Genomic DNA, 13,586 nt, shown 5'->3' with positions numbered 1-13,586 from the left:
GTTTTGTTTTTTTATTCTGTTATCCCCTTTAAATATATATATACGTTAGGTAAAATCACACTTTATATCCAGATATATTTCATTTTCAAAAGATAATGAATTTCTTTTACAAGAAGGTAATGTCACACGCTGTTAGACAAAAAAGTAACACCCAAGGCCTAAAAGTCTTTCAGAAAAATATACACAATCGGGGTTATTTACGAAAGGCAAATCCACTTTGCACTACAAGTGCAAAGTACACTTGAAATTGCACTGAAAGTGCACATGGAAGTTCAGTCGCTGGAGATCCGAGGGGGACATGAAAGGAAAGTAAAAAACAGCATTTTAGCTTGCACATGATTGGATAATAAAATCAGCAGAGCTTCCCCTCATTTCAGATCTATCTCTCAGATTTACAGCGACTGCACGTCCAAGTGTACTTTGCAGTTGTAGTTTGCACTTTTAGTGCAAAGTGGATTTGCCTTTCGTAAATAACCCTCTTTATTACCAAAAGCATTGGGACGCCTGCCTTTATACACATGAACTTTTATGGCATCCCAGTCTTAGTCCGTAGGGTTCATTATTGAGTAAGCCCACCCTTTGCAGCTATAACAGCTTCAACTCTTCTGGGAAGGCTGTCCTCAAGGTTTAGGAGTGTGTCTACGGGAATGTTTGACCATTCTTCCAGAAGCGTATTTGTGAGGTCAGGCACTGATGTGTACAAGAAGAACTAACTCTCAGTCCCTGCTGTAATTCATCTCAAAGGTGTTCTATCGGTTGAGGTCAGGACTTTGTGCAGGCTAGTCAAGTTCCCCCACCCCAAACTCGCCCATCCATGTCTCTATGGACCTTGCTTTGTGCACTGGTGTGGAGTCATGTTGGAACAGTAAGAGGCCATCTCCAAACTGTTCCCACAATGTTTGGAGCATAAAATTGTACAAAATGTCTTGGTATGCTGATGCCTTAAGAGCTCCTTTCACTGCAACTAAGGGGCAATGCACAGCCCCTAAATAAGAACCCCACACCATAATCCCCCCTCCACCAAATGATTTAAACCAGTGGACAAAGCAAGGTCCATAAAGACATGGATGAGCGATTTTGGAGTGGAGGAACTTGACTGTCCTGACCTCAACATGATAGAACACATTTGGGGTGAATTAGAATGGAGACTGTGAGCCATACCTTCTCATCCATCATAGACACACTCCTAAACCTTCTGGCCAGCCTTCCCAAAAGATTTGAAGCTGTTATAGCTGCAAAGGCAGCTGTCCCAATACTTTTGGTAATAGAGTGTATTAGTTAGAACTTTAACCTTTAGCTGTGCAGTGATGATGTTAAGATGTTTTTATTTTCAAAGGAGTTATCCTTATTCTACAAATAATAGTAACCTTCTTTCACCCAGAGGATACTTACCCATACATTTTTGAGGCATGTCACATCTTTTCTAAGGTGATATTACATAATGCTGTGCACTTTTTATAGTTTCTGTCATTTTTTCTTTGCCGTGGTAGTGATGGTTAAAAGAGAACTAAAGGCAAAGCTGTTTTCTTTTTCTATTTAAAATAAGGTAAGGCATGTTCATGGCCCCTATCAGATCTATTTTTGCATTGTATCCATTTGGGGAAATTTCTCTTGTCCCATAGACAAAACGTGAGGTAAAAAGAAATCCCTCCAAAGTGGGGAGGTGTCTAGTTGTCATCAGTTTCACCAAAACTAGTGTACCCATTGGAAGAATTTAGCTTGTGCCTTTTCAGCCTAGAAGAAGCACTATCCTGTTAATTCTCCTGCTCAAAATTACTTTTGGAATGATCTGGTTCATGATCTGATTTCACTGTGTGCCTATAGGGACTTGGTTACCTACTGCTGCCTGTGACCCTCATCAACACCTGTTGCTTGGGTTTGTGAATACATGAGGCATTACCTCACTTTGGGCCTAGTTGCTTTCCTCTTTGCAGGGCAACCTCTCTTTATATAGACACACAGAAGACAGATCCATTGGAACAGGTGACCTCAGCCCATAGTACCCTTTTTACAATAGCAGTGTTTTCTTTGGGCCCTTGATATCCACCCAATATCTACCTTCAACATACTAAGCTGCTATTGTGTCTCTACCCTTTAAGCAGGGTATACATGGACAGTTTTTTTTTGTTTTGTTCAAACAGCGGGTTGAATGAAAGAAAAAATCCTGATAGATCGCTCCATCCACATAAGCAATGTGAACGCGGCTGTTATCCTGCTGGACATCATATGACGCCCAGTCAGGATAACTGAACCACCACCCGGCCGTTGATTTGCTATAGACCAGGCAGGAAGTGGTTAAAAATATAGTCTACAGGTTACCTTTTATACCAGATCACAAAGTCCTGTTTGTTGCAGTTTCTAAGCAGGAAAAACTATATAAAAGGAAGATAAAAACTATATTTATATAATTTAATTGACTTGAAATGTAATGACAGAACAAGCAAAAACATAGTTATGAAATATTTCATATGGATTGTGTTGGACTGTAGTGTATGGACTGTAGTGATCTATTTTATGTCTGTTTGGGTTATATAGAGCTGATTGATTTGGCTTTTAGACACATAATACAATATATATTTTTTTAATTATTTTTATGAATCAGCTGCATGTAAAAAAAACTGCATTGAAGGTTTTATACTTCTCAATGAGTACAGTAATATTATTGATAATCAGTATGGTTTCATGTGGAAAAGGTCATGCCATAATAACCTCATTAGCTGCTTTGAGGAATTAAGCTGAAATTTTGATCAAGGTAGAGCAGAAGATATGACCTACTTAGTCTATGCATAAGCTTTGATGCACTGAAGTACAGCAGATAGAGCACCAGTTTAAGTGTAGGCAGCAAAGTGCGGTCATTAATAATATGATTATATTATTAAGATCAGTCTGGTATCGTAAGTGAATTAGCATACAGTTCAGCATTAACATGCAGTGTAAAAAACAGAAATGGCCACTAGCAGAACATTTTGTATTATTGTGATGAACTAGCATAGGCCTTTATGTGGTACAATACCTTATGTGTACATCTCATGGGAACTCTTCAATTCCAGAGATAATTACATTTTATTGTTCATGGGTTATGCGATTAAAATGGCCAGTGGCAAAGAAAATCAAGCTATTAGGTCTTCTAGTAATGGTCACACTACTAGGCACTGGCAAAAAAAAAAGAAAGAAAAGAAAACAGTCAGTGAATCACAGCTACAATGTTAGAAAAATTGTCAGTAACTTTTAAGATTTGTTATTTTTTTTTGTATTCCAAAATACCTAAAAACCTTTTTGAAAGCCATCTGCTAATGTTACTTTAAGACATGACATGCATATCATCCAATGTCCATAATTTTAATAGGGCTAGGCAACTATTATTTTCTCTGCTTTTGCCAAGTTTTCCCTTAAATTGTGTCTTGCATTAAATCCTTTCTGTTTTGAATGTCATAAAGGTTAGCTCCTCCATGTATGTCCATTTTGGAGAGATTTGCTCTCACCATATTGGTCACCGTGACAGAACATGATGGGAATCCATCATTTTAATTAGGTGAGTGGAAATCTTCCAATGGGGACACCTATTTCAGTGATAGTTGTGTAAAAACAGATTTGCCTTTATTTTAGAGAGATGTCCTCGCTGTTATTATTGTTTCTCACAGGACGTGAAGGAAAATTTACCCAATGGGACATGGCAAAGATACATACTGGAGTTTCAACTTACCCATGCATCAACCAAAATATAAAAAAAGTTTTTACTATAAATATACTTTCAGCTATTGCTCAGGGGTGTAACTACAGATCATGGGGCTATATGACTATTAAAGTAGTTTTTAAGACATAATTGTTAGTACACAAGTACCCTCTAACTATGAAATATACTTGTCTACTGGGCAAATTTAAACAAAATTCACACACATGGCAAAACCTTCATTCTCTTGCTAGAAATTACTGTAACCCCCCCCAAAAGAAAAAAGTATATACTGTATTTTCTGAAAGCAGAGACCATGGATAATAAAATGGTGGTAATTGCACTTTTTTTTATGTTGCACAATAAATGCGCAGTTATTTATCAAATGCATATTTTACGAAAAAATCCAGGGCAAACACAATATTATACTTATTTTTTTTGTTTTTTTGGTAAAATATAAAAGATGGGTTTGAGCTGAGTAAATAAGTACTTAACATGACAAGTCTTAAAATTGCCCATGCCCGTGGAATGACAAAAAACAATGGTACCCAAAATTCTCCAAAGGCAACAGTTTACAGGCCATTCGTTTAGCGTTAACCATGAACTATGGTCTTTATTGCTCTTACTCTGACGTTCACAACAATATCGCACATATTGGCCCGATGTTTACATAAAAGTGCTTGCCCTATGCTGTGCTTTTTATATGGGGTGTGTGTGGGGGTGAAGGGGGAACTCTATATTTTTTTAAAATTCTCTATTTTATACAATTTTTTTAACTTTTTTTTTTTTTTACTTTATTGCCATTACTTTATTGCCATCACAAAGAGGCTATTTGATAGTGTGAACAGTTGTATCTTTATGGAGACATTGAGGGTGTGTTAGACAAATGCAACTCCAATGCAACTATTCCAGCACAGATTGTACTGAAATAACTGCATCCTTGGCCACGTTAGCTGAGGAATGAGAGCTTTGACCCCAGAAGTGACATAATATATGTCACTTTCGGGTTAATTAGTTGCAGAAGGGAATGGAAAGATGTTGCTCCATTCCTCCTAAACTGTTTGCCATGGTCTCAAGCGTTGCTGGCTCTTTTTGTTACAGAACTACAAATAGCTGGCAAACTACCAATTAGTATGTAGTATGAGTGCCTGCCTTATTGAATACAAATATACAAAGGGTTGTTTAGGGCTGTTTGTATATTATATAGTTTTGGTAAAGCTAAAGGAGATTGTACATAAATTGTACAGTCAGTTTGTTTTAATGTACAGTATAGTCACCGTAAGATATAGAAGGTTAACTTGAGTGCTGGCCTGGATGACCAGTAGCTTAGAGGACACAAAAAAAACTACATTATAAAGACAGCTAAACAAATTCACCTTTGCAAAGGGCATCTGAAATTAGCACCAGCAATTCTGAAGTCTCATCCTGCACTATATATGTGATCCCTTCTTGGCTGGAAATGTCACAGGGGAGGTACAGGGTCAGTGTCAACAGCAACCTCTGCAATCCTTAATGATACGGTATCGGATGTGTGTTATTTTCACATACACACAAATTTTCTATCATACAAAAACTGAAAATTCCTAGCTCACTTACCTGATAGCCTGCAACAAAAGCAAACTCTTTCACATTAAAAACAATGGGTTTAGTCGCACACATTTGCAATCATATGCACAAAGATATAATCCAACATTTTGGCAGCTCTTAGGACACTTGTGTCATAGAAAGTGATCTTTCATTTCACCCATGGTTGAACAAAAAAGGATATTGTAATCTTCCTATTTTTTTTTCCTGCAGTAAATGTTATATTCTTGATTTTTATTTTTGGAGGTTTTTGAGGTCATTTTTATTTGTTGATTTCTGCTAGTGTTTTGGTGACATCTGTTGCACGGACTACCCTATACTTGGTATTGCAATCTGTGACTGTGAGGTTGGGTTAGTGACACTTGTTAGGTGATCTTCGATATGCACACTCATGCAAACAGAGCATATAGGTAAATATTCACATAGAATGTTTATTTTTTAAGTTGCTATGTCCAGAGTTCAAGCTCATTTCTGAAAAATCGGCACTAAATTAATGCAGTAAAAATCGCATGACCCGTCTTGTTCCCTTATCTTTGTATGGGCTGTTGTGTGGATTAGTAAAATGTATGACCATTTCTCGTCTTCCTATCCTTTTAATGGGGCGAGAGGTAAGCTGATGCAATCCATGTTACTTACAGTCTGGAGTACTGTTCTTAATATATATATATATATATATATATATATATATATATATATATATATATATATATATGAACTCTCTTTTATAAAAATATAACCTTTTCCTTCAAAACAAGTGTCTTTTTGTGAATGCCTTCACTGTTATTAAATGAAAAGCTATCATATCATATCAACTGATAGATGGATAAAGCGACTATTTCCCATTAGTAGTTGTGCTGGGTTTCCCATAATAGTTAGAACCTCAACATTTTTGACCATCAAGACTTTCAGTAAACAGGTATTCCAGAAAGGGTTTCATAAAAGTAACTGGTTAAGGCAATTTTGTTTCAAGTGACATAACATAAAATGTTCTGTGGAGAGAATGAGAGGTGTAAGACAACATTGATGCTGCAGGATTTTATATGGCATTACCACATTCTTCAAGTATTTAACAGAATACTTCCAGTCATATGTTTGATCGGGCCATCATCCCTCATTGTCATAGCATTTTCAATTAGGAGAAATGAAAAAATGCACCTTGTATACCTTGTAACTGATCGGTTTACCAAGAGTTATGATTACTCGTTGCTGATGCAGGAAGCTTTGGGGCCACTAATGCTATCCATAGATTTATTCTGAAACTGTGACAGGCTGGGAGCAATGTATGGCTTATTATATGCAGTGATCTTCTGATTAGTCACAGAGATTATCCAGTATTGTAACATAAAATTCAATGGCCTGCTATAATAGGATTGAGCAGCCAGATCCCCCTATTTTCAATGTTCTTTTTTCTGGTGAAGCATCTTAATAATAGAGTTATTAAAAGGCCAATCCACCCAATACTATATTTAATTATGCTTGAAAGCTAATAGGCTGAATCCCCGCTTATTTCTCTCAGGCACTCGAACAGTGACATCTATCTGATGAAGTCCCCAGCTTAGACTTCCCCACTATTGAGCTGCTTCCTTCATAGTGATATAAACAGGGAAAATTCGACTTTTTTGTAAGGCTAGGGCCTTTGTCTAGAGCCAACAACCCAGTTGCAGAGGTCTTCCTGGCCAAAGCTTCTGGCATGTAAGAACCTGGTGAGTGATAAGACTGACTGGAAGACACTAAAACAGTCCCCTTTGGCACCTGTGTCCATACGGTAACTACACATATTTTGGGTCAATAATTGTATGAAGTTAGGTATAAAGTAAACCTGTAGGGAGTTAATCTTACAGCTAGGTTAAGGGTTAAGTGCTATGGTAGGGTAAGTGTTATATTTCTGGCTTGGGTTAAAAGGGAGGTCAACACCTACATTTTGGAAACTGTGCCCAAAAAAGGAAGGCAGAGGACAAAGGAATAGTCACCAGTTTTACATGCGGTCTATCTGTAGAAGACCTATTCCCCAGGACTGAATGACCATGCCCGTGTCCTCTATTTTATCTGATGAGAAATGATTAGGCAGCAATAGCAAGAGAGGTGCAGAAAGTAAAATTTCACAGAATAATATAGACGAAGCAGAGAGATGGTTGCACTGCAGCTTTCTCTCCAACAATGAGAACAGTAATGCCGCATACACACGGGCGGACTGTATGGCGTACTTAGTCCGTCGAAACACATTTCAGCGGACAGTCCGCTCGTGTGTGGGCTTCAGCTGACTTTTTCAGCGTGCAGTCTGGCGTACTAAGTATTTTGGATTTTTCTAAATTCTGTCCGTCGTACTTTGGTTTCAGCGGACAATCCGCTCGTCAGTAGGCTAGTTCGACGGACTAAGAATGGCGCATGCCCAGAAAGGATTTACACGGCGGAAGGGTGCTTTGCTGTGTATTGGACTTCCTATTTCTAGTCCCGTCGTACGTGCTGTACACGTCATTGCGCAAGCTTTCGACGGACTGTTTGGGTATCCGTGTGTGGTCAAGTCCGTTCAGTCGAAAGTATGACGGACTGTCCGTCGGATTGTATGACGAACTAAGTACGCCATACAGTCCGCCCGTGTGTACGCGGCATTAGAGGCACAGTAGTGACATATGAAAATCTCACTCCAAAATCGGTGAAACTAGCAATCACAGGTACAGTGCTTTTCAATCTCACACTACTAACTAAAGGCCTAGTTATTTTTCAGGAGGAATTTAAGACAAAAGGTCGATTATTGATATAGTTTATGGACAATTATTATTTTTTGATATTCCCTATAACATAGTAAACCTCCACTTTCTGATTTCATGTCCATTTTAAGGGTTCATTTTATGGGATTGCATAAACTGAAAGTCTTAAGGTAGGTTCATTATTAAGGTGTGCCCTGATCCGCTTATACTAACCTTGCTATTTCCCTCTCACTTCTCGCAGGGGTGGACAATTTCTGGTGCTTTTGGATATGAAGGAAGTATGTGACTGCTCCCTCTCAAACAGTGCTCAGGTCTAATAACCAATTGCTAGGCTCAAGCATTGTTACATGACTAAAAGAGTGACGTCAATGTCCTTCAGATGCTAGTTGCAATAAGGAATTTTGGTGCCCATTGCAATGGAGGCAGGAACGACAAGAAGCTCTGGCAAAGTGACTATTAGGGGTGCCTTTAAAAGGACACTGTCACTTTGCCTTTAATGAGCAAGGTGATAGTGTCTCCATAGAGCTTTATTTTTAGAATTAGTTAACCACTTGGTCTCCGGAAGGTTTTACCCCCTTCGTGACCGGGCATTTTTTGTTATTCAGCACTGTGCTAGTTTAACTGGCAATTGCTTGGTCATGCAACACTGTACACAAATGAAATTTCTAGCATTTTTTTCAAATAAATAGAACTTTCTTTTGGGAGTATTTTATCACCATTTTTTTTTTTTTTGCTTTATAAATGAAAAAATATTTTCAAAATATTTGAAAAAAAAAATTTTTTTCTTACTTTCTGTTATACAATTTTGCAAACAAATAATCTTTCTTCATACATTTAAGCCAAAATGTATTCTGCTACATATCAGTGGTAAAAAAATAACCCAAAATCAGTGTATATTATTTAGTCTGTGTGAATATTATAGAGTCTACAAACTATAGTGTATATATATATATATATATATATATATATATATATATATATATATATATATATATATAGGAAAATGTATAATTCTTGATGTACTGAAGGGGCTTATCCCCTTTTTGGAATGTCCAAGGTACTTAGTAGAGAGAGACATGCTGAGTTTTTTGAAGCTGTAATTATTTTATCATCATTTTTTAGTCATCATATGACTGGTGTGGCATGGACCAGGGATATACTGCCTGGTGACAGTTTGTTAAAAAAAATAATAATAATAATAATAATATTAATAATAAATAACCCAAAATCAGTGTATATTATTTAGTCTGTGTGAAAGTTATAGAGTCTACAAACTATGGTATATATATATATATATATATATATATATATATATATATATATATATGTATGTATATATATATGTATGTATATATATATATATGTATGTATATATATATATATATATATATATATATATGTGTGTGTGTGTGTGTATATATATATATAGATATATATATATATCTATATATATATATATATATATATGGGAAAATGTATCATTCTTGATGTACTGAAGGGGCTTATCCCCTTTTTGGAATGTCCAAGGTACTTAGTAGAGAGAGACATGCTGAGTTTTTTGAAGCTGTAATTATTTTATCATAATTTTTTAGTCATCATATGACTGGTGTGGCATGGATCAGGGATATACTGCCTGGTGACAGTATGTTAAAAAAAAATAATAATAATAATAATAATAATAATAAAAAACTATTAATTTTTTTTAAACCTTTTTTTTAAAGATTTTTTTTTTTAAGATTTTTTTTATTTTTTAAGATTTTTTTTTTACATACTCTCACCAGGGTAGTTCAGTGTATCCAACGTGACACTGTACTACTCTAGAGGTGATCAGGGATTTTTTTTTACACTATTATTGCTTATAGCAGTGATGATCACTGTTTTAAGCAATGGTTGTAACTGTCATGAATGGCTTTCATTCATGACTGCTTGCTTACTGTTGTAATCTGTGATTGGGTACATCTAATCACATGATACAGGGTGCCAGGTACCATGTGATAGCTGTGGGCCAATCACAGCATCACAATAGTAAGCAAACAGTCATGAATGTCACGTTTTCTTTACAGTCACTCTCAAAGGATCCTTTGAAAAATCCCGGAGGGGTAATACGCGCCAGGTGGTTACATCATGCTGGGCGGGGACGTGCTGATGTCTAATCTGCCATTGTGAGCGTATACTGTGCTTATTACCCCTTTTTTGCATGTTCAATACATTCTGAGGATTGTACAGCACTAATAATTGCTTATTGCCCTCCTTTTCAGGGGTTATTTTGCAAACAATGGCTTTCATGAAGGAGTATTCAAAAATAATATTTAGAACACTGCTGTAGAGTAAAATCAAATATGTTAGAGGCAAATAACATTAGCAAGTAAAAAGACATAAAATTATGCTTTATAGGGTACAAGATGTGAAATCAATGTTTCACATATATTGCGCTCAGGAATTATATTTTAGTCATAATTTAAACAAAATTACAGACAATACAAAATACATTTTATTATATATTTCTGGCAGAAGATGCATAGAAAAGGAGTATATTATTTCATACATTCAGAGAAATCTTCAGTGTCAATATCATATCTACAGTCGCAGTCACCTACCTCTGTCTCCAATGTCTTCCTGAGCTTCAGAGACTCAGCAGGCTCCCAGTCCATTTCAGCAGCACATGTCAGAAGTCATTAGCTGAGGATCGCTTTGACTAATGTTCCAGTTGATTGTATGAATCCTACTCCAGAGCTGTAAATGAGGCAGAAGCACTCTTACTGCTCACAAACTGTGAAATGGCTGAGTGCATTTAGATTGCCAGAAATCAAAGAAATGTATTTCCAATAAAATCTGATAGGTTTTTTTTTTCTGAGTCAGGCAGGTAGAGGAAATTAATTTGCTAAATTATACTTGTAGTTGACACTAACAGTTTACATTTAACATACTGTGTTTACAAGACTACTATCAATTCTTTTAATACCAAGTTTAGTGTTTGCCGCATTAACAATTCATTAAATAAGCAATACATTGGAAATAGGCTAATTAAGAAACACATAAAGACTTCTCAAACATGTATATTTTGCTTTTACAGTAATGATTATGATGATATCATCATAATTTTCTTTACTGTTACTATTTACAGTACTAATATTGGATCCATTATATGCTATGGCCAGGTTTTTTCTGTTTATATGATATAAAATGCATTTTAAATTGCCTCCTTTACTTTAAGCAAGTAAAGGGAACATCTCTTTCTTATAAACATATGGCTGTTATTGATGGCCCCACGTGTCTCTTAAAGGAAAACACTACCGAGATAAATAAAGAGATCGATGCTATTGCTGATCTCCTTTTGAAATTTCTAGGTGCCTGACTGTCTCTGGCTTTAGACAGTGGAGAAAGCATGTAGTTCACAAAAGGCAGAGTAAAATCAAAACTCCATCATAGGTCAGCTACCTTTTCCACATTAAAGCCAGCCATAGATGGATCAAATGTCTGGCGGCTCAGTAGAGACTGGTCAAGATTCACCGCATACTAATATATTTTGACAGACTTACTTACAAATGCATTGTCAGGGCTCTCCCCACTTCCCAGAGCTTCCATCTGTACCCCGTCTTCTGGGGTTAGCATCTTCGGCCTGATTGGCCTGTGTGACGTCACTCCAGTGCATGCACACAGGAGTCACATCGTTGTGGCACACAGAGCGGGCTGTAAATGTGGTCTGAGCTGCGCATATGCGGCTCAGATTACACTACCCGCCTACAGCTTTACCCCTTTTTTCCCCTCTAGGGTCTCTAGTCTTATAAAATGTGTACATTGCTGACTTTACAACCACTATAGGGCAGTTCCCCGACTTAGAGGTGAGTTGTATCGCTGTGTGCAGTAATAAAAGTACAGAGTTCCTCTAAAAAGTGCTGTAGCTTGTCACTACACACTTTTGCAGATGTATGTTGCATTTAGCAGGGACACTGCTGGGCCTGTGCCCTCTCCACCAGCCCAAAGTGCCTATCACATTTTGTGCATGTGATTACTGCCGATGGATATAGCCGCCAGCAGTAATCATTGTGTTCGGCCAGCAGGGAAGGCTCCTCCTTGGTAGAACACTTCAGTGCTGTGAGAGGGATTCCCCCATCAACACTGATCTTTATTTTTTCCTACAACCCAATTTTTTTTTTTACATTTGTGATGGAATTGAGACCTGCAAATGCCTTCTATTTTAAGAAGGCTCTACTGAGTTTCTCAATGATTAAAATGATTGTAAAGTTTTTTGTTTTTGTTTTTTAATAAACACCAAGCTACCTTCTCTGTACAATAGAATTGCACACAGAGTGACCCTGATCCTCCTCTTCTGGGGTCTCCCGTTGACACTCCTGGTTCTTCCTCTTCTCGGTGTGCCACCATAGGAAGCCACCGGTGGGCTCGATCTTGAGCTGGGCTGCCTGTATCCATAGACATAGACATAAAAATAGATTAGTAATTGGTGTTGCGCTCATCAATAGGTAAAATTGTGTTCACGAAATTAAATTAATAATACCTTCACAATAAGTGAATAATAAAGTGAAAATATCATGAAGCATAAATTGCGGTAATAAAGTGCATAAGTGGTAAAGCGGGAAAATATAGAATAATCATGTGCAAAGGTGTAGCGTAAAGTGGCTACCTATAAACAAATCTTTGGGCTAGCCGTAAATACATAAATAAATAAATGGCACATAAATTGATAAGTAAATAAGTCCATATATAAAAGTGCAAATAGAGTACAAATGGACACTCCTCAGGGTCCAAAAGTGCAGTGTGACAGTGTTCTATAGGAACATCAGGTGGAGGTGTTCTATAGTACAACAAATTAATTCCGTGACTTTTGGTGAAAAGTGGGGCTTCAGTGTATACAACACCGTGGGTGTACTAAATCGTTACCTTACTGCTGTAAGGTAAACAGCATTAAGAGAGAGAGAGAGGGAGCTGGTCATTCAGGATGGAATAGGGTGGTTCCTGCCTGTTCCTCCTTTCCTAAATGTCCTCAGTGTGTGCAGAGCTTTGGTAGATACCTCCTTTTCATTCCAAAAGATATCGCTCAGATGCAAAGATGACTGGACATAGAAAGGGATATATAGAGCCTTCTATAGTGTAGTCGTTTTTCAAACTGATGTAAAAATAATAGCAAATTTACTCACATTTAATGAACGAATAAAGTATAATGTAAAAACGAGTGCCGAGCCCGTAGCCTAAGCGTCACTTCCGGTGCCCGTCTGCCTTGTCCTACTTGTTACGTCACTGTCACAGTAAAATAGCGCTCCCAAAACACCCCTGCCCATTGAAATGAATGGGCAGCACTTCCAAAGCACCTTTAAAAGCGCATTGAAAGCGCTGCAAAACTGACTTTTTTCCTCTTTTTTTTAAGGTCTCCTTGTCACATAACCTTAAAAAATCTGCCCCCCCCCCCACTAGTGCCTGAAAAGCGACACAAACATGACCTGCGCTTTAGTGGTGCTGCAGTGTGAAATGGTCTAATATTATAGATCCTTCCATTCCTAATGTTGCCTAAAAAACCTATTTCAGTCTGAAAGAGACCAGAGGCTAAGACAGAGGTGCATAGTTCAGCAGGACAATGAGACCAAATACAGCCAAAACTGTAACTTTCC

The 13,586-nt window shown here is 37.3% G+C and overlaps 1 protein-coding gene across 5 annotated transcripts in view; it reads left to right on the top strand.

The window, feature by feature from the left end:
* Positions 1 to 13,586, top strand: part of TTC29 (tetratricopeptide repeat domain 29) — a 449,656-nt gene that overhangs the window by 274,718 nt on the left and 161,352 nt on the right. The gene's annotated exons all lie outside the window — the stretch shown is intronic.

This window comes from Lithobates pipiens, unplaced genomic scaffold (genome assembly GCF_037356315.1).
Source record: "Lithobates pipiens isolate NorthernLeopardFrog02 unplaced genomic scaffold, aLitPip1_a1.2 Scaffold_13, whole genome shotgun sequence".
In the NCBI taxonomy this organism is placed as follows: Eukaryota; Metazoa; Chordata; class Amphibia; order Anura; family Ranidae; genus Lithobates; species Lithobates pipiens.
The sequence above is the reverse complement of the archived record's forward strand: the minus strand, read 5'-3'. Positions and strand labels throughout refer to the sequence as shown.